General features: G+C 37.3%; 1 long non-coding RNA gene across 3 annotated transcripts in view; it reads left to right on the forward strand.

Moving 5' to 3' along the window:
* LOC135085244 (uncharacterized) overlaps positions 1 to 20,906 on the forward strand; it is a 32,999-nt gene extending 12,093 nt beyond the window's left edge. The window contains exons 1-3 of one of the 3 annotated variants that reach the window (XR_010260040.1): positions 15,291 to 15,401; positions 19,165 to 19,293; positions 19,577 to 20,906. This is a non-coding gene — a long non-coding RNA (uncharacterized LOC135085244). Of the gene's footprint in view, positions 1 to 633; positions 3,249 to 15,290; positions 15,402 to 19,164; positions 19,294 to 19,576 lie in introns of those variants that run through there. The other 2 variants (XR_010260039.1, XR_010260038.1) reach the window with 2 other exon arrangements.
* The last annotated feature ends 1,276 nt before the right edge of the window (positions 20,907 to 22,182 follow it).

The following is a 22,182-nucleotide window of genomic DNA, read 5'->3' on the forward strand; positions in this document are numbered from 1 at the left end:
CACTATAACTGCAATAATAATAGCTAATGATGAAACAGATCGTTATACAGGGTGGAATTTTGTAATGCCGCCTGAAGGGAAAGTACCTACTCTTAATACTGTAGATAGAAAATTTTACTCAAAGAAAACATTCCTTTATTTTTGAAAAGAAATAGAACTGCATTCAACGATTTCCAAAAATTTGCTTGCTACACTCGGGAATCGAACCAACTAAAATCTGTTAAAAATTACAACCTGAATTTTTATTGCATCGATAGTTAGGGTTAAGTATAAGGATGAAATCTCTCAAACAAAGTTGATAAATCAAATGAAAGGAAAAGCATGAAATCTTAAATTATTGTAATTATTTACAGAAAATTGTAACGTACGGTGGTAAATTTTTTAAAAAAAATCGAAAGTCTTTGAATGCAGTTGTCTTTCTTTTCAAAAATAAAGGAATGTTTTCTTTGAGTAAAATTTTCTATCTACAGTATTAAGGGTACTTTCCCTCCAGGTGGCATTACAAAATTCCACCCTGCATACAGGGTTACTGGCAACTCTCAGTTGCATTCGAGCTCTCTATCTATTCTTGACAGGACGTCGAGTTAACAGTAACCCTGTATACTTAAGTACATCGTAATGAAACTATTGCAGGAGCTCCAACGATACGTTTCGACACTGGAATTACTGAGAAAGCCCTAAAAAGAAAGGATATTCCCCACATCAATATTGACCCTAAAGGAGTTCCCAAAAAAACCAACCCTCATATTGACGTACCCAAAGGAGTAGTGGATTCTGCCCAAGTCATTAATAAGACTATTAAATATGCAGGCATTACTTTAACAGTGGCCGCCGTAGCGATGGATGCCTGGCGGATTGGGTCCGCTTTGAAAGATGATATTTACACTAGGGACCACGCCTATGAGATTATTAAAGAGCTAGAGGAAGCCATTAGCGAGTTGAAAAAATCACTTAAGACTGAAACTAAATCATCAAGAATTAGTGAAATAAGGACGACGATAGAATATCTTGAGAAACTTGTGATTGATGTGAGACGGACTAAGAAGGTTCCAGTGAAATATATCAAGACTGTTTCATCGGTTGGAGGGAGTTGGGGAGGTGGGGCGTTGGGAGGAACTGCCGGGGCCTGGGGGGGGGCGAAGGCCGGGGCTCTGGTGGGGACTGCTTTCGGACCTGTGGGCACAGTAGTCGGCGCTCCGATTGGCGCGGTGATTGGCGCTATCGGAGGTGGCATTCTTGTTGGCACAGCTGGAAGTGCTGCTTGCGAAAAGGTTGCTGACGCAGCTCTTAGTCTTGCAGACTAAGAGCGCTTTCACATTGAGGCGATTTAGCAGCGCGACTCGAAAATTTCATACTACACTCGGCATCAAATAAATCGCACCTCCCGCGACAAGCACTTATCAAACGTATGCATCCCCACTTCCCACCAACATTAGTACCATTTGAAAGCCTAGTTCTAAACTTCATTTCATTAAAGGAAAGGTTTTTACCCCAAAAATGTGTCTTTACAAGGATCCAGAGACACTTCTTCAAAAAATAGGTAGTTGCGCTATAGCCATTTTTTATTACTATAAAACTGTTAAGTTGGGATTAATCGCTATCCATCTGTTAAAGAGGACACGTGAGATCTTTATTTGGTTTTATAACCATAAAAATTGGTCTAATTGATCCCAGAGGTGAGCCCAAAGCGAGGTCTATTTTCAAGTCACATTTATGGTATAAATGTTAATCATTTATTTAGAAATGAAATGTATTTTTCTTTAAGGATATTTATTGGGCTTTCAAATAACACCAATATTGTTGGGGTGCCATGATTGTGTCACAAGAAAATCTTTAAAGTTCGCGTCGCGGAAGGTGCGTTTATTTGATGTTGAGTGTATGTGACAGGGGATGCCTTCACATTATAAAAACGCCGCTGCCGCGCTGCTGTCGCGCTTCTAACGCCCTAAAATATTAAAGCGCTCTAAGGGTTACAGACACACTTATCAACTCTGAAAGGGATCAACACCGTATCACCTTTCGCGCGCTGTCAACCGCGAGGCGAGGCGTTTACGCTACTGTGCGGACAGTGTGCGTTGCAGTATGGAGTTTCATACAAAGAACAGTACCTCTAGCATGAACAACTTTCATCTTCGAATCGTTTTCGTACTCGATAAAATTCGATACTCAACCTTCGAATTAAACGATAACGTGACAATTTTGATTCTCAAAATAAGTTTCGTGCAACCATTTCTCATAGTAGGTAAGTTCACTTTACGACACGTTCTCAAGGGTTCTGTTGTAGTTTTCGTACTAAATCTTTTGATGGCGATTCGAGTACGCAAACGATTTGAACTCGAAAGTTTTTCGTGCTAGCCGTACTGACTGCCTCGAGTTCCCTTCCCTTCCCTTCGATCCCTTTCCGGGTTGATAAGTGTGCTACGTCCTTTAACATATTCTACTGTATTCTTTACCGATTGTTTATGTTACAAAACATTGTGCAAGTCGCCTAATTATAATAATTACAACATAATAATAATAATAAGTTCGGTGATAATTATAAATCCGCCTCCGCCGAGGCTAAGTAAATAATGCAAGGAAATTAAATACTAATTAAATTAGTACTTACAAATCGTCAAATGCTCTTAAGGAGTCTATATAATACATGTCTCATTCTTTTTTTGCCCTACCAGCGCAGCGCTTAGCATTGTCGGAGGTTCAATTATTTTTATGATTTATAAAAATATATTAGAAATTCTTCAAACAAAACAGAATCGAGCCCAACTATCGGTCAAATAAAAATCGCTCTTAGTCTTAACCTCTTAGGCAACAAAAATTACAAAAATAAATAAACCTTGATTTTATCGCTTAAACATTTTGTAAACGATACCTAAGTATGAAAGCTTCGAAAAAAATGTTTAAAAATACTAGGTAAAATAGTTTTTAAGCCGTAATTACTAACACAAGGATGTCAAATGTGGAATTAAGAGTAGGCGCACACCGTTGATTTTTAGTTGGCCGATAGTTGTGCCCGATTTTAATTTGTATGAAGAATCGGCCAAATCGAATCGGGCGTAGTGTGCGCACTCCCATACATGCCCATACTGATCAACTGCCCGACTAAACTATCGGCCGACGAAAAATCAACGGTGTGCGCTTACACTAAATAGGTACCTATATTTAACTAAAACACTATTGCGAATGTCTATGTATTTTGCTGTTGGTGTTGTACCTTTATCAATAAAATAAATAAAAACTATTTTTGTTAATTAGTATTATTATTACAAACTGTTAGCACACAAATGGAAATACTGTGGAAGTAAAAAGTGACATTAAATGTAACTATGACGGATGGTACAGCGCCCCTAGCGGAAACTTTCAAGAACTAAAAACTTCATTTATTTTTTAACGTGCTCACTTTTCCTTGGAAATTTAACACTGCGCTTCTAGTCCCAAACTAAGCAAAGCTTGTACTATGGGTACTAGACAACGAATATAAAAATACTTAAATACTTTTTTTTGTAAATACATACTTATTATACATAGAAAACACCCAGTCCAATACAAACAAATATGTTCATGCACACAAATGTTTGTACTGTGCGGGAATCGAACCCGCTACCTCCGGAATAGTTGTCCGTTTCGAACCACTACACCAAACCAGAGTAAATGGGTACTTCTCATTTACACTCAAATTTGATGGTCACACAATAATAGTTCATAAACGGTATAAGTTAGAACAATAACTTTGAATTCAGGTGATAACATATCTATTTAGCTACATACAAAATAAATTTTATCGTAATAGAAGCAAAAATAATACGAAAACATCACATGAAACGATACAAAACGGGGTCATTTTTCGAGTTCTCATCGTGTCACACCTTTCGGTTGCAATGAAACATTTGGTTACTGCATTCACAATTTTCATTCAATTTGTGTGTAGCATATACTAAAATCATCGTAATTAAATATACTTTCCACACAATAGTCAAAAAAATATCTTCTTATAATTATTTCGAATTGAGGAAGGAAAATACGTCGGTCACACGATTTTAGGTACCTAAAATTTTGAGTAATCATACAAGATTGCCGTTAAACCGAACACCATCAACCAATCACTGTGTTCTATTCGGTTAACGTCAGTCGCGCTCCTGCCATTGCGGAGGTGAGATAAGTCGATCGTCGCTCCGCGAAAAAAATACGTAACTTTTTGTGATTATCCATAGACATTCCGAGACATTTTCTACCTCTAAAATTTAAACAATTTAATTGAAACTTAGGCCATTGAAAACTTAACATGTTAGACTTATTTGTGTAGTATTCGACTTGAACCGTTAAACTCAAATTTAGGGATAATGAATAAAAAACTAAAATTTTCGTCACCTTCGTGGCATCACCTTCGTGGTGTTTTATACACGAAGGTGATTTTAGGCCACAAAAGTGATTTCTTGCTTTGGTTTTTTTTAAATATAATGACTGGTGTTTAAGTTTTTACAATATTTTAATAACGAATAAATTATACGTGTTAAGTGAGTTCAGTACATCAATAAAAAAATAAGGGCCTCGTATTTTTTTTGTCTGTATGACTGTATGTATGTCTGTATGTATGTCTGTATATGTGACTGTGTATCTGTTTGTAAGATAAATTTAATCTGAAGTTTGAGTTAAAAGTTGTACAATAAAAAAACGAGGCCATCTGGCCTCAATAAATAAACATATTTTTTGTTGAGGGACTGATAAGTTAAGAGTTCTTTTTTATTGAGGTACTGATAATAATTTTTTTGCTTCTTTAGCATTTCAGAATGCCACCAGTATCACCCTTAAAACCAATTGCATAGAATCTTGTAACTTAGTAGGTGACGTTATCGGTAAAATTTTATCTTGTATTTAAGTACCTACCTATTTATTATTGCCATTTATCGATGAAAATAAGACAAAATATATGTTTTATAAATACTTAAGAGTAATTTACAGTAGTAAAGTTTGAAAAAATTATTGCTGTGAAGTACAGAATCACTTTCGTGGCATCAAAAAATTCAAAACGTTAAAGCTTCCAAACCAGACTCACTATTTGACTGATTTAATTAGAATACACTCTTCACATCAAGCGCTACAATTTTTGTTTACAAAAAGTTGTAATAAGTTAAAAATAAAATTTGCCACGAAGGTGACGATGAGAACCGTGGCGATGAGAAATACCCAAATACAAATGAGTAGGTCATCTTCATAGAAACGCCCGAGCGCGGTTTGTAGCCTCAACTTTACTGACTGTAGGTATCCTAATTAGAGAAAAGTTCTCGAGTGACGTCGAGAGACCTTCCAGGTGGACCGACGATTCAAATTCAAATTCAAATTCAAATTCAAATTCAAATGATTTATTTCTTAAAATATGGTACAGTCATAAGGTCTTAACTTAAAGGTCTTAACGATCTGATGAAGGCCGCGTGAGGTGCCTGGATTCTGGCGGCGCAGGACCGGTCTTTGTGGAAAACCTTGGGGGAGATCTTTGTCCAGCAGTGGACATCTTTCGGCTGAAACGACGACGACGACGAACCAAATTAAGCTTACAGCAGTTAGACGCTATAAGCGGCGTCCGACGTCGGCATCAAAGTTCCTGTTGACTTCTGAACGTCGCCTGCGACGCCAACGTCTGAAAACCACAACAGTACCTACTACGTTACTACATAACATAGTAAATACAAATGAGTAGGTAGGTCATTTTCATAGAAACGCACCGAGCGCGGATTGTATGTGAGCGCGCGCCTAGGGTTGCCAGGTTTGGCTTTTTACGGTCTTGTCCGGCCAAATTATGGCTTGTCCGGCTTTTTATGTGGCTGCCGCACCAGACGAAAGTCGAGCTACAAGCGCACGCATCAGGATATTGGGCAACCGATAATGATAGTACTCACTCGAGAGCTATGACGACCCCCAGTGAAATGTCCGGCTTTTAGGGTAAAATGTCCGGCCAAATGAAGCACAGAGTCCGGCTTTTGTGTTTTTGGACCTGGCAACCCTACGCGCGCCAATACGCATGCGGCGCGCACGCAGTACGCACACACTGACAAAATTCAGCGCACGTCCGCTAATAATCAACGCTAAATTTTGCCAGTGTGTGCGTGCGCGCCGCATACGTATTGGCGCGCTCACATACAAACCGCGCTCGGGCGTTTCTATGAAGATGACCTACTCATTTGTATTTACTCTGGTTACTATCAGGGATGTTATGGATATCCGTAACCCTACACAATCAACAAAAACTTCTCAACATTTGAATGTTTTTGTTGTGTAGGGCAATACACGCGCTGGAAAAGTGGAGACCTTTACAAAAACAAGGGAGCATCGAAAATACATTTATAGGTAGGTAAGTCTAAGTAAGTATGTAGGTACCTACGTACTTACTTGTATTTTGTAGAACTAGTTAGGCCTACAAAATCTTTTTGCTTTCGTTACAAAGTCAAACCTGGATAAGTAAGAAAACTCTCTAAGCGACAATAATAGTCAGGTCCCGTCATTCCGAATACCTCTATGAGTGACAGTGTAGAAACCTCTTTTAGAGAGAGTAATTTTTCACATTTAGACCTCTGTAAGTAGGGCTGCCAGGTGTCCGGCTTAAGCCGGACATGTTTGGCTTTTTACGGTCTTGTCCGGCCAAATATTGGCTTGGCTTTTGTTAGGCTTTTCATGTGGCTGCCGCGCCGGCTCAAAAACTGAACTTCGACAAACGTTACTTCGACATTACGTTACTCCGACACTACTGAATATCGACATGACTTTACTTCGACACTACACTACTTAGACAAAGGCGAATATCCTTTGTCGGAGTAGTGTAGTGTCGAAGTAAAGTCATGTCGATATTCAGAAATGTCGGAGTAACGTAATGTCGAAGTAAACTCCGAGGCTCGGCTTTTATTGTAAAAATGTCCGGCCAAATGAAGCACAGAGTCCGGCTTTTGTGTTTTTGGACCTGGCAACCCTATCTGTAAGTAACAGTTTTTTACTTTAAACCTCTGTAAGCGAGATTATTATAGGTATGTAGTAACATTTCAATAGACAGTTTGATTACAGATAAACGAAGCGATCATGTGCAATTAATATTACCTAGTAAGAAAAAAAGTACAAATAATTTTCACTTATAAAAAAAAAATTTTTTTGTTTCCTTATGCGCTTTTTTTTTTTTTTTTTCTTTTTTTTTTTGGGATAGTACATTATAGTCTTTTTCACCTAAGATGATCCGTATGACGTTTCGAGTTTGAAAGATTTAGAGATGTCACATAACTAAACCATAGCGATTTATCTATCGATTTTTTTCGAAGTTAGTAAAACCTACTTTTAGAGAAATATTTTGTATAGGTGTTATTTAACAAAAAAACATGTTTTTTTTATTACAAATATTATTGTAACAATTTTTTATTGATAATATTCAAATTTCATGGTTCGTGTTCAAAAAAACGATTCCTAAAAAGTACTGGTTCTGTTTCTTTAAACTTTAAATTAAAAACTATTAATTAATTTTCAATGCGTTTATTAAAGTCAATAATCGAAAAATATAGTTGATTTTTGTGATGTTTTTAATAACTAAGTATTCACTGCAATCGATTAATGAACCGCGGAAATTATCGATTTTATTATACAAGAAATACCCCAGCACTAAATCTATTCCGTTTCACACATTGCGTACATTAAATAAAAAATATTTTTACATCGTATTTAATTAAAATATAATCAATAGACTCAGATTTTACTATATATTTCAAGACAAGTAGCTAATTTTTTTTTAATTATATTGCTAATAAAATACAAATATTTTTTTAAAAATATTCTGCATATGTAGTATGCGTAATATGGATAACCTTGAAGTGTCATACGGATCATCTTACGTGAAAAAGACTATAGTAGAGCTAACCTCCCCTAGGGTAAATCCGCGAAACAGTAAAAAACTTATGTTCCGATCGATAAAAAAAAACTGTTGTAGTTCTGGTAAATTAAACTTCTGAATAACGATTCATACAAGTTTCCTTATAAGGCGCCATGATCCATATTGATTAAATACTTCAAGTTATTTCGATAATCAAGAAAACACGCACTAAACGTCATTACCATCACAGTAAAAGTACTGACCTTAGCCGTTGTCTTTTAATTTTTTTTACTTTACCTATACACAGACCAGATTTTGATTATAAATTTAAAATGTACATATTTACCGTGACAAAATAACAAAATTATATTGAAATCGTATTAGCCAATAAAATGGAATCATGAATTGAAATATTGTCACGAGAAATCGTCATAGCCATCGCGGCAGCATCAAAGGTTCTTTAATGCGGCTGCGACGCGACTTATCCCCGCTTGTGTCCGCGCGTCCCACTCTTCAATTCGTTGCTCGTAACAGAACAGAATGCACGTAAAATTTACGCAGCTCCGAGACTTTTTAAACTCCGAAAACGAGAGACACTCGCAGTTTGTCATCGGCTCGCGTCATTCCCATTTTGTGCGATTTAGTAAGTTTAATATATCGATATTTTTCTAATAATTAGCACTTTGTAGCCTGTGATTACAATAAAAAAAATGGCGATATTGAGGTGTCCCAATAGTGGTGACAATTATTTTTATATAATTTTAAAATCGTTTTCGTCATTACCATTAACATCATTACCATATCATTTAGGCTTATGGTGATGACACTTTGTATATGGTAATGATGACTATGAATGGTTTCCTAAAAGAACAATGTAACAAAACGTCCCCAGAACTGTAGCACTTTAATACCTACCTTATAATACTATAATTTTATTATATGACAGCTCAAGTGTGACATGCGTGTCTCAGAAAAAAGTTATATCTAAAATAAAAATACATAAGCAACCCTGAAAAAATACATACAAAATCACTTTTGACCAACTTCAATGGGTATCACGACAGCTTAACCCCGGGACAATTCGACTCCTGTGACAACTCGACCCCTGCGACAACAAGTTCTCATGACAAAACCATAAAGTTGAAAGGCCTTGTTTATAATATGGTCAATGTGGATGTCAAAATGAAGCTTAGAGTCAAAAAACACGCCAAGGTCTTTAATAAGTGAAACGTTTTCAAGAGGGGTATTACAAAGAGAATATGTGAATCTAATTATATTACTTTTTTTAGTGAAGGTGATGAATTTACATTTAGGCAGGCTAAGAATTAGTTTATTTTCTTGACAATAGGAAGTTAAACGATCCAAATCATCTTGAAGTAGAACACAGTCATTAAATGTTTTTATAATACGGAAAATTTTAAGGTCATCAGCATAGAGCAAGAAATGTGAATTTTTAAAACATGTCGTTATGTCATTAATAAAGATTAAAAACAGAAGAGGACCCATAATTGAGCCTTGCGGCACACCGGATGACACATTTATTTCATCGGATGAGAATCCATTAATGACCACCCTTTGTGTCCTGTTTGTGACGTAGGATGAAAACCATCGCAATAAGTTTCCGCGTATACCGTTGTAAGCGATTTTTCGAAGGACTATTAATATTATGATATTTTATAAATAGTTTCCGAATGCAGGTAGCAAACATTACTGCGCCGGGATACACGGCACGTAAGTATCCAAGCGAGGACACAGAGTAATGCACGCTTGAGAACGCGCACTGCCAACAATCACAAATAGTAAACATTATGCTCATAATCTCACAATCACGTACAGAAAGTTGACAAATATCAGCTTCTCCGATAAAACCGCTCAGAACCAAACCAAACAAAAAATAAATATGAAATTCTAGACTATGTTTCAGCAACATCAAGTGGTTTAATTTTAAGTATATCTTTTTCAGAACGTATAGTAAACGCAGGAGAAGTGTCCTTTGCACGAACAAAGATGTTTCCATGTTTGACCCAGATGAATCTCCATCCATGTTGTCTGACTGCATCTCTTGCTCGACGAAATAACTTTTTGTTATTTAACGTTAGATGCTCGTTGATGTAGATCTTATGAGACGTTCCCTCTATTTTGAGTTGTTCAGAAGTAATATTTTTCTTCAGGCGTGCTGCCGATATAAAGTTGTCACGCGATATTTGACTTGAGAATCTAATAATTATATTCTTCGGTCGTGAGCTGGTCGGATTCATTTGTTGTACTCGATGAACTGCGACAATGTCTTGTGAAGTCACTGGCTGTTTTATAATACTGGCTATATTATGTACTACATTTAGCAAGTTCTCGCCACGCCTTTCCGGAACATTACTGATTTCGGCATTACAACTTCTCGATATTTGTTCCATGTAATCCAGCCTTGCCTGTAGCTCACCAATTTCCTTATGATCTGTCTCTGATGATATAGTACTTGTCTTTTTCTCCAGCTCGCTCAATCGATGGTCAACATCCTCAACTTTCCTTTTCAACTCATCAAATATGTCACTCATAACTCCTATTGAGGTCTTGACATCCTCAGTATCCTTTACCAGTTTGGAGATCTTTTCGTCCTGTCGTGAAAAGTAACCCTCCATCATGCTGAGAATTTTATTTTGGAAAGATTGAAGTTCATTCCTGAAGTCTGGATCTATGGTACTTGAGGCTGTTTTACGAAGTGTCACAAATGATGGAGGTGGCACCGTATCATGGTTTTCGTCCACGCTCATGTCACCAGATCTGAGCGGACCCTCACTATCGTCTGACTGATCCTTTTGGCAGAAGGTGATGTTAAGGTTGTCCATGGTAGCAACAGCACGCTGTCGCCTCTATACTAGTTATTACTCTGTGATGTATGTGTAATTCATTTAAAGATAACAATGATCCACATGGTTAGTAAATGGGTGCCTTATACAACTATGTTAGTAATTTACTTATTATAACATACCACTAATTATCCAACCCGTTCGGTAAGAAGTAGCCGAAGGAAATGTCGGATAATAGGAGAGTCGTACCTCTCCGCCACGGTCTTCAGGATACTGTTGGGGCTCGCCCGTATCCTACTGAGCAACGAGGCAGTCTTCTTGCATAGGACAGCAAAGAAGCCGTCAGTGTGCGACTGAGCAAACATTTGAAGCGAGGCAAGCCCAACAGCATCCTGAAACCGTTGTTATATTGGACCCGAAGGACGCTAAGCGATTTCTGCGAGTACGTGGTCCACAGGCTTCCCGTGTATAGATTCTGACAGTATGCTTTAAACAGAGTGATCTTGACATGGTCATTACATCGGGCAAACCTGCGAGCCAACATATTACACCTTACTGCCAGCGCCCTTCGTTCCCTCTCGATATCAACATGATCTTTAAGGTCATCAGTAACGTAGTGTCCGAGATATTTAAATTTAGTGGCTCTGTTTAACTTTACCCCATTAAGCAAGAGGTCGGGTACCACGTTTGGACATTTACTGGCGGCCTTAAATACCATGTATTCGCTCTTCTTCACAATATACAATAAGCCATGGCATTTAGCATACGCTTCACACACACCCACCATCTTTCTGAGAGCCCCCATTGTTGGCGCCAGCAGTACCATATCATCAGCGTAGCTTATGTTGTTGATACAAACACCATCTACCCAGCATCCGATACGCATACTGCTAAGGGCAACAATGAGGTCATTTACGTATAGGTTGAAAAGCCTGGGAGACGTCAGCCCACCCTGTCTCACCCCGCACTGCAACCCATACTCCTCAGAAAAAACGTTAGCCCATCTTACGCTGTTAATCTGGTTAGCATACCAATAATGGAATATTTGTGATACTTCTGACGGGATGCCCTGCCTCCTCATCTTATCCCAAAGGATGTCATAAGACACAAGATCGAACGCCTTGGAGAGGTCGAGGAAGCATGCGTAAATGAGAGTCCCCTGATCCGAGTAGTACCTGACAGTGTGCTTAAGACTAAGGATGGCGCTCTCGGTCGACAGTCCAGGCTTAAACCCGAATTGAGCATCATGTGATTTTAAATATTTATCTAGTAGAGAGTCAAGCACACTGTCAAGGACCTTTGCCGTGATTGTAGCTAGAGAGATCGGTCGGGTATTAGCATGGTCTATCATATAAGGTAGGTATTAAAGTGCTACAGTTCTGGGGACGTTTTGTCCCATTGTTCTTTAAGCTTTGTTTTTAAATGAGAAAGTTTTTTATTAGTTTACGAAAAGACGTTTTTTTATTCATTTCTTGTATGTTGACTATTGTGTAAGTCTAAGTAAGAGTAGCTTGGCATATTTTTCAATCAAAATCCTCATTGGTGTAAATATATATTTTTTCTGATTCTGAATAATATTAGGAACGTAAAAAAATTTTAACTAATGTCCGTATTGTTCCAAATTCAATAAATTCATTAAATTATTGAATACATTTACTTTTATTTCCAACCCATTCTTTAATAGGTACGTGCTTAGCTAGGAAAATAACATAGATAAAGTTGGTGTTTAGCTGAACAATTATATCTAAATTTTAGTTTTCAAGTTATTTTAATTTAATGTATTACTATAAAATTATATTTCGTCATCACCATTAACATAAGATCATTACCATTTTAATAAAATCATTACCATTGGGAAAACGTCATTACCATTTTGTGAAAAAATATTTGGACGCTTGTTACTTCTAAAATAACGATTGAATCTAAGGGCCTCACACTGATCTAAAAAGCTCATTGCTTAACCTTTCAGTTTAAGCTAGTTTGCACGCATTCCTGTAAAGTTTTTCAAAAAACGTAAAATAAATCTCGTGGAATCAAATCGGCGGATCCACCCCCTATCAGTTTGATTCACCCATTCTGGGACATTCTGTATATGAGAGTAACTACTCAAAAACCTTCGTGAGTGACACTGCTTTAGTGACAAACCTCTATAACTATGTATAAGTGAGAATAACATTCAGGTCCCTTGGATTCTCGCTTACCCAGGTTCGACCTTATACGATGATAATTATGTATTTCAACACAACGTATCACTTATTTCATGTTACCTAGGTAGGTACCTACCTTCCAAACTCATTGCAAAAACAACAACAGAGGAAAAATTTATGACTAACTCTTGATTACTATAACGTCGCCACTACACTACTCGCGAAATTGATCGAAGTACTCGTAGATAGTGTGAGTACACACTTCACTTCACTTCAAGCAACTTTTTGTGCTAAACAAAGTGCTCTTTTTCATTTTCCTGAACTCTTGGGTTACTAAGACCACTTCAAATATAGGAAATTTTCTCTAGTTTTAGTTTTCCTAAGCATGTTTTATCAAAAAAATAATCCGAAAGGAACTGAAAGATATCAAAACGTTCAAAATGTGTGGCTGTACACAAGCAAGCACTATAGGTACACGAGCCATTGTTCTCTTTTATGATAAGTATTGTTCATAATAAGGTTACATTTTGAAATAATCACTGATATAAATGTGTTTAATTTATCACTTTTACCTCACCTGTCGGTAATTATTCATAATTTTCAATTTATCACATTAACCGTAACAGATATACATAGCTGGGCACCGTTAATCAAATAGTTAACTTCGTTAATCGTTAAACCGTTAATAAAAAAATTAACTTCGTTAAACGTTAAAACGTTACATTTCACAAGATTTAACGCAAGTTAACGTTAATCGTTAATCCGTTAACACATGATAATAAAACGAAAAAAATCATTGTATGCAAGGTTCAAATAATTTCGAAAGCTTGTATCGCGCATGGAATTTATTCCTCTTTTTTAGGGTTCCGTAGCCAAATGGCAAAAAACGGAACCCTTATAGATTGGTCATGACTGTCTGTCCGTTCGTATGTCACAGCCATTTTTTTCCGAAACTATAAGAGCTATACTGTTGAAACTTGGTAGATAGATGTATTCTGTGAACCGCATTAAGATTTTGATGCAAAAATAAAAAATAAAAAAAAATTTGGGGCCTCCCCATACTTAGAACTGACACTCAAAAATTTTTTTTTCATCAAACATACGTGTGGGGTATCTATGGATAGGTTTCCAAAAATGATATCGAGGTTTCTAAAATATTTTTTTTTCAAAATCGAATAGTTTGCATGACAGACGCTTCCAAAGTGGAAAAAAGGTGGTTTCCCCCCCTCTCTAACTTCTAAAATAAGAAAATGAAAAATCTAAAAAAAGCATGATGTACATTAATGTAAAAACTACCAACGAAAATTGTTTTGAACGAGATCTAGTAAGTAGTTTTTTTTAATACCTTGTAAATCGTAAACCGCTTATTACCGCGTAATCTTTCATACAAATAACTTAAATTTAAAAAAAAAAAAATCCGACACGCACTTGGCCGGCTTTTTTGTTTGCGCTACAAGCTTTCGAAATTATTTGAACCTTGCTTAAGTACAATTATTTTTTTTCGTTTTAGTAGGTACAACTGCATTTCAGAATAAAAGCTTGTTTTTAAAAAAGTTTTTTAATTATTATAATTTTATTTTACACTTTTTAGTAGTATCTCAATCTCAGAGCCTTGGTTCAATTACAATACAATTTAGCACCAAAGTGCTCGAAAAGACAAATCCAGCAAACCCAAACTCGATAAGTTTCCACCGTTTCGTTTAGGAATTCCTATGGCCACCTCCTGACTCCATCATCAGGACCCTGAACATCATCTAGTACTAAAGTGCTCGAAAAGACAAATCCAACGAACCCAAATTCGATGCGATGCCGCCGTTTCATTTAGGAGTTCCTATGGCCACCTCATGACTCCATCATCAGACCAGCTCAATGGTACCATAACATTGCATTGTCATCGTACTTACATAAGTACACCAAATTTATGGAAAACTGGTCTTAAATTCAGTTGCAAGAGTTGTCCCACACATACTTACAGTTGAGTGTCGTTAGTGATCTGGTTACAAAAACTGTTGTTTTGGGTTCTGGAAGTTCTGGAAGCCCGAACGTACTTGTCAGAACGCGTTTTTCAGCGTGCTTTTGGTAAATAGTAGGTACTGGATTAACGGACTTAGGATAATTTAACGGAAGTTAACGAGTCCGTTAACATTTTTTAAAGTTAACTTAAAAGTTAATCCGTTAATAGAAATGTTAACTTCGTTAATTAACGATTAACGGATTAACGAGTTAATGCCCAGCTATGCAGATATACAAAATTGCGTACACGAGCTGGTGTGGATACGCGTTCGGACTTCAGCTAACTTCGTCGATGGCAGTCGAAGCTAGTTGTTTAGTTGAGGCTTAAAGCGAGATAAAGACGCTAGACGTGAACATTTTGCTAAATCACCAGATACTGAGCAAACGTTATCTATCCCTTTTTCATACGCCACCATCGGTAAGTTAAAAAGAGATAAACAGTTGTTTGTCATTAATGTCCATTTGGTGTAATTTAATATATATTTAAAGCAATTTTTTATTTACCTCAGTACGGCTCTAGTTATTTAGTATAACATTAGAATCGAACCTATTAACATCGAAGTCCATTGTTTTTTTTAATTTAATAATGTTTTCATTTTGGTAAGTCGCTACCTGTACCTACCTACTGTGTGATTATCATAATAAATTAGCTAGTGAACGGGACTATTCCCACCTCTCGTTCCTACCGCTGCAACTCCTGTGTAGCCAGGATCTACAGACCGCCAATTGGCATAGAGATAGTTAGAGTCCCGAGAAAGGACATAGGATAGTTTTCATCCCGGTTTTTGAAACAGGGACGCGCGCGATAAAGTTTTTCTGTGACAGACAAAATTCCACGCGGGCGGAAAGCTAGTAGAAAGAAAAAGATCGAAGTTAAGGTTCGACTTCCCATTTTGCAAAGCAATAGCTTAGTAAGGTCTACAACTGGGAAAGTATGTGATAAATACGCGTCGCCACTAATGGCAATCGGGATTATTTTTCCAATCCTCAATGGTGACAACCGGTAAAAGATGGGTGATTCAGTTGATTTCTGTAAAGATAATTGCGTGTATTATTAGAATACTAGCGTTTTTACCATGCAGGTACCTTCGGAGGCTCGTAAATAAGCTCATACAGGGTGTCCCAAAAAGTAGTGTCAAGCCGAAGCCCAAAGGTAGAGCAATGCAGTTATAGTTCTTTTGAAAAATAAAGGAATGTTTTCTTTGAGCTTTTCTATCCATCTACAGTATTAAGAGTACTTTCCCTCCAGGTGGCATTACACAATTCCACCCTGTATACTGTGTTATATACGAGCCTCTGATCCTGATTATTCCTGATGGCAGGTACACTCAGCGTCAACTAATTCGCGACACCCAAAGAGGCCAAAAAGTTGACAACCATATTCCAATTCTAACAGACGAACTTTTTGATTAATTAGGGTGACCCGAACTACACTGGTCATCACAAAAATCGACCCTCCCGCGACAAGCACTTTCAAACGTATGCATTCCCACTTCCCACAAATGTTGGCACCATTTGAAAACCTATTTCTAAAGTTCATTAATTTCATTAAAGGAAAGGTTTTTACCCCAAAAATGTGTCTTTAGAAGGATCCAGCCAGAGTCACTTCTTCAAAAAATAGGTAGATACGCTTGAGCCAACTTTTATGGTTTTAATACTGTTAAGTTGAGATTATTCGCTATCCATCTGTTAAAGAGGACACGTGAGATCATTATTTGGTTTTATAACCATAAAAATTGGTCTAATTGATCCCAGAGGTGAGCCCAAAGTTAGGTCTTTTTTCAAGTCACATTTATGGTATAATATGTTAATCGTTTATTAAGAAATTAAATGTGTTTTTCTTTATGGATATTTATTGGGCTTTCAATAACACCAATATTGTTGGGGCACCATGATTGTGTCAGTAGAAACGAGTTTTCCTGTAAAACGTAGGGACCGGGCCCTAGGCCGATTTTTGTGATGACCAGTATACAGGGTGGCCCAGAAGAAAGTTCACTTTTGAAAATTCAAGGAAACGAAAACTGTAAATTTTTATAGAACTTTAACTATTGCAATTTAAAGGAAATTTAATGCAATTTATTTATAAATTTACCTTTATTAAATTACGTCGCCCAGGAGATTTCCTTGACGCTTACAACATTCGACCAACATACATCAAAATCTTGAAATGCGTTCGTTAGAATTACCTCGAAACCTATTTTCAATTTTTTGCCGAATGCTCAGCTTCAGTTGCTGAATGGTTGTTGGATTATAAAAGTATACTCTATTCTTAATGTAACACCACAAAAAAGAATTTTCTGGAGTGAGATCAGGGCTTCCTGGTGGCCAGGAGATGTCACCCCTGCCTGATATTATTTTTTTGTGGGAACATGTCTCTTACCATCTAAATGCTCTTATTTGAAGTGTGACACGTAGCCCCATCTTGATGAAACCAAGTGCTCCGGTCATAGCCTTGCGAATCTTGCAGCTTTGAAATCAAAAAGCTTTTCAGCCTACCAGTATAGCGCTCTCAAAAATTAATCATCTTTTCAATGCAACAAACCAATTTTGCAGGGGTGAAATTTCACTGCCTCTAAGAAGCGCTAATCTCATTCCAGCAGACTTCTTTTTGTGGGGTTACCTTATGAGCAGAGTAAACTCTTATAATCCAAAAACTCTGCAGCATTCATTCATCCTGAATCAATTCCGAGGTAACTCTAACGAAAATTTTACAAAATTTTTAGTCCAGTCAATGAATGCTTTAACGACGGTGTAGAGAGAAATCCGTGGAACACAATTTCTGACCTCGGGACTTTATTTAGACTAGTTAGGAGGTGAACATAGCAAAAGTCCCCGCCCTTAGCCCTTAAGCCGGCGGGGAGAGGGGGGTTTAAAGGTACCACTTTTCGGTTTTTTGCTTAATCCTCGGAAACTATGCGTCCTAGTGACATGACTACTATGAACCAAAAAAAGCTTATTCAATTTGCCACAGGTGAGATAGTCAAGTTTTTCTATATCTTGTATAGTTTTCGCGGCATCTGCTCTAGAAGGTCTGTAATATTGGAAATTTTATTTTTGTATTACATGTTCCCATCAGGAGAAAATCTACTAAATCAACATTGAGCTAATATTCTAGACATGCAGGAGCATGTTAAGCCTAGTTCCAGGGAGGGGACAGCACCGTGCGTATATTTAGACGAACCACTTGGAGCCACTTTTGACTCCTCATCACTCAAAAAGTACTGTGCATTAACACTTCAAATTTGGCTCATGTGTTGAGACTTGCAAGATAAACATAAGCTTCAAATTTCATAAATATATCTCAAACGGTTCTTTAGGTATTCACGTTCAAAAATCGACATTTAGGGCACTAAAATCTATCCATCACCTGTGAAATGTTAAAATTTACTGATTTTTTATTTGTTCCTTTGTATTTACACAACTGCCTATCTGGATGCCAAATTTGAACCTTCAAGGTCATCTGGAAGTGGTAAGAATTTGGTCTTATAGGTCAGCCATGTAGATTTTTGGACTTTAATACCTAAAGAACCGTTTGAGGTATGTTTATGAAATTTGAAGCTGATGTTTATCTTGCAAGTCTCAACATATGAGCCAAATTTGAAGTGTTAATGCACAGTACTTTTTGAGTGATGAGGAGTCAAAAGTGGCTCCAAGTGGTTCGTCTAAATATACGCACGGTGCAGTCCCCTCCCTGGAACTAGGCTTCACATGCTCCCGCATGTCTAGAATATTAGCTCAATGTTGATTTAGTCGATTTTCTCCTGATGGGAACATGTAAGACAAAAATAAAATTTCCAATATTACAGACCTTCTAGAGCAGATGCCGCGGAAACTATACAAGATATAGAAAAACTTGACTATCTCACCTGTAGCAAATTGAATAAGCTTTTTTTGGTTCATAGTAGTTATGTCACTAGGACGCATAGTTTCCGAGAATTAAGCGAAAAACCGAAAAGTGGTACCTTTAAACCCCCCTCTCTCCGGCGGCCCAAGGGCTAAGGGCGGGGACTTTTGCTATGTTCACCTCCTAACTAGTCTAAATAAAGTCCCGAAGTCAAAAATTGTGTTCCACGGATTTCCATCTATAATGCTTTATTGACTGGACTATTTGATGTATGTTGACCGAATGTTGTAAACGTCAAGGGAATCACATGTACGATAAAATTTATGAAAGAAAGTAAATTTTAAAATAAATTGCACTAAATTTCCTTTAAATTGTAATAGTTAAAGTTCTACAAAAATGTACAGTTTTCGTTTCCTTGAATTTTCAAAAGTGAACTTTCTTCTGGGCCACCCTGTATTTGACGCTGAATGTACATGGTAAACGCGCTAGTGTAGTAGTTTAAATTGTTATTTGTTCTAGTACTGCCGTGAACAGCTTGGGTCAGAGTGGGCCACCTTGTCTGACCCCCCTCTCTATCAGGAAAGCATCTCCCGTTTCCAGCCTCACACGAGCGGCTCTTTGGCTGTATATATTTCTGATTGTGTTTACGTAAGTATTTTTGATCCCATGCTCTTTTTACTTTACCATACAAATTAATGTTTGAGGATATCGAAAGCCTTTGAGTAATCTATGCTATAGTCTGGTCCTGGTGTTGCTGTTGCTCGCACACTCACTGCGGGCGCCCCGTCCCACAGTCGCGACAGCAATATAATTACGCGTAAGCGATAAGGATGGGTAGCTTGGGGTCATTGGACAAAATTCTACGTGCTCGCAGACCAGACTATAGCTACCTACATAAATAAATAACTTAAAACATTTTCAATGATTTCAGATCATGCTGCCTAGTCGAGGGTGCGTCTGTTGGCGCTGGAACTCACATTGGTAGCAATAGTTTGATTAGTCCAGATTCCCATATTGGGAAAAATTGTAATATTGGCGACAATGCCATTATAACGAATTCACGAATTGGTGACGGTTGTACCATTGCAAGCAACACGGTTATCAGAAATTCACAAATTGGCAATGGTTGTAATATTCGAGAAAATTTCGTTATATCAAATTCAAATATTGGGAACGCTTGTACTATCGCTAATAATGTAAACATCGTGGGCAGTCGTATTTTGAACAACGTCGTTATTGAAGATAATGGCAAGGTTGTGAACTCGTTCATTGACGATAACTCAGTCATTCCAGTTAATTCTGTAGTGATAAATCAGCAGTAATAATGATAACTTTGGGCTAAAAAGTTAGAAAATAAATATTATTATAGCCTGACCAGGAACATAAAAACCCTCGCCATGTTGCGGAAAACTAATGGTACTAATTTCTTTTAATGGCAACAGTAACTGAAAACTTCATTGACATGTCACCTTGCATGTCAGTCTATTGCTGTCAAAGTATAAACAAACTTTATTTTAAATGTGCGCAATAATAATTGATTTTGTGAATTAAATTGCTAAAATCTTTTTATAGTCGTGAAAGAAAAGTGGTTCACAATGTGTTAAAGTATTTGTCGAAGAGAAATACTAAGGGTTCGGACAATATTTTCATTGAATAATGTTTTCGAAAAAGGTTGTCAAATTGACAGACATGTTTATCGTATAGACAGTCCACTATGAAAATTAGCTGTGGTTTGTTTCAACTACCTATTTTAAAGTTTTTTGTCACTTTCTAAGTGTTGAATTTTATGGAATTGGGAAAGAAGTACCGAGTTTGAAGCGTTCATGAGCAGACATTGCAGTTGAATATTCAAGTTCTGAATTTGATTATTGATGAATAATAAAATAAATCCTACTAACTCGATTGATGGTTTCATTTAATTTATTTAAACCAGGTTACCTATAATAATATTTTTTCGTTAATTTATGAAAATATCAAATTAGCCCGTAATCCTGAATCGTGATACATAAAGTTAGCCTATTAATTTAACACAGGTACGACTGTACTCAGTGTTGCACTATCAAATGCAATTGACGCGCCTCTATGCCAGGGTTTTTATGTTCCTGGTCAGGCTATAATGTCGCAGTTGGTCATGAGTACGGACATTAAACTGAAACACAAGCGCGCCACCTAGCGGCAACGATAAAACGACGTCAAAATTAACACTTTAAACTAAGTGAACTTTAATGTGTCTACTTATTATTAAAATTGTTCAAACACAAGTGTTATTCTCATTGATATTGACGATCCGATATACAGGTGTCCCTTTGCAACCCGATCGAGCTTACTGCGCATCTCGCTGGAATGCGACTCCCTCGCACTCACCCGCACACCTCCCCACGTTTTCCCCATCCGTACCAGAGCGGCGACGTGACGTCACGGCCTCCAGGATTTAACTAGACCGGGTTGTAAAGATGACACACCTACACTGAACCGAAAAAATTAAAACCGATTCCAAAAAACCTGCACTAAAAAAAATTATTACATTACTTTATTTATTAGGATTTAATTAGGCATCCATGGTCGCAGTTGGTCATGCATGAGTACGGACATTTAACTGAAACGGCTTGCGTTTCACTTCTTCTTCTTCTTTTTTGATGATGTTGGCAATACACGTCGAGGTCGACTTGATATTTTGTGCCATTTTCAAGTACCTATTTATGTGATACGAGTTACAAAATGAGATCAAGTATTGTCAAGTAAGTAATGAAGGATGATAGATGATAGGGTGGGAGGGGCACCCTTTGAGTCTCAGTAAAGTTGTGGTGCTTTACTGAGACCTCCTATGAAGTCCTATGGACAACTTAAGAGAACCAGAAGAATCACGATGCACTGTTTTGCTTCACTTGCCCACACTCATGCACGTTCACGAACACTCAATGGTTAATAATACACCATTATTACATATTAATAGTCGCCCAAACACGAATTTGAGGAAATAAAACATAATCGCTAACATGACGCTTCAGATTCCCGCCAAGAAGTCTGCGTTTCAGTTTAAGTAAGTGCCACCAGAACGCTCAGAACAAGAGCCGATCCCAAATAATGGGAAAAGGGGCTAGGAAAAAGAACGCGCCTTTTCAACTCGATGTAGCACTGTTAGGCTCAGTTGCACCACCACCTAACTATACGATAACTTTATCGTTAACCGGTGTTTTTTGTATGGAGTTTGACAGATTTTTGACGTTTGTCAAAATTAAAGTAAGATGATAGATACAACCTTATTATTTTAATTGTGAAAAAAATATTAAAAAATACGTGCCAAATATTTTCTTTTATCCGATTTTCAATTTAAAGAAACTCAACGAATATGTAAAAGCAGAGCCATTTCGACTCATAAACATGTACCGGATTCCAGAGTTCCTCCAGCCAAGCGACTGGCTTTGCAAAATAGACCTGAGCCAAGCATATTTTCACCTGAAGGTCACGGAAACGCATCGGCGCTTTCTGAGGCTAATTTACAACGGTCAACTACTAGAAATGACCTGCCTACCGTTC

Source organism: Ostrinia nubilalis, chromosome 28 (assembly GCF_963855985.1).
Source record: "Ostrinia nubilalis chromosome 28, ilOstNubi1.1, whole genome shotgun sequence".
Lineage (NCBI taxonomy): Eukaryota > Metazoa > Arthropoda > Insecta > Lepidoptera > Crambidae > Ostrinia > Ostrinia nubilalis.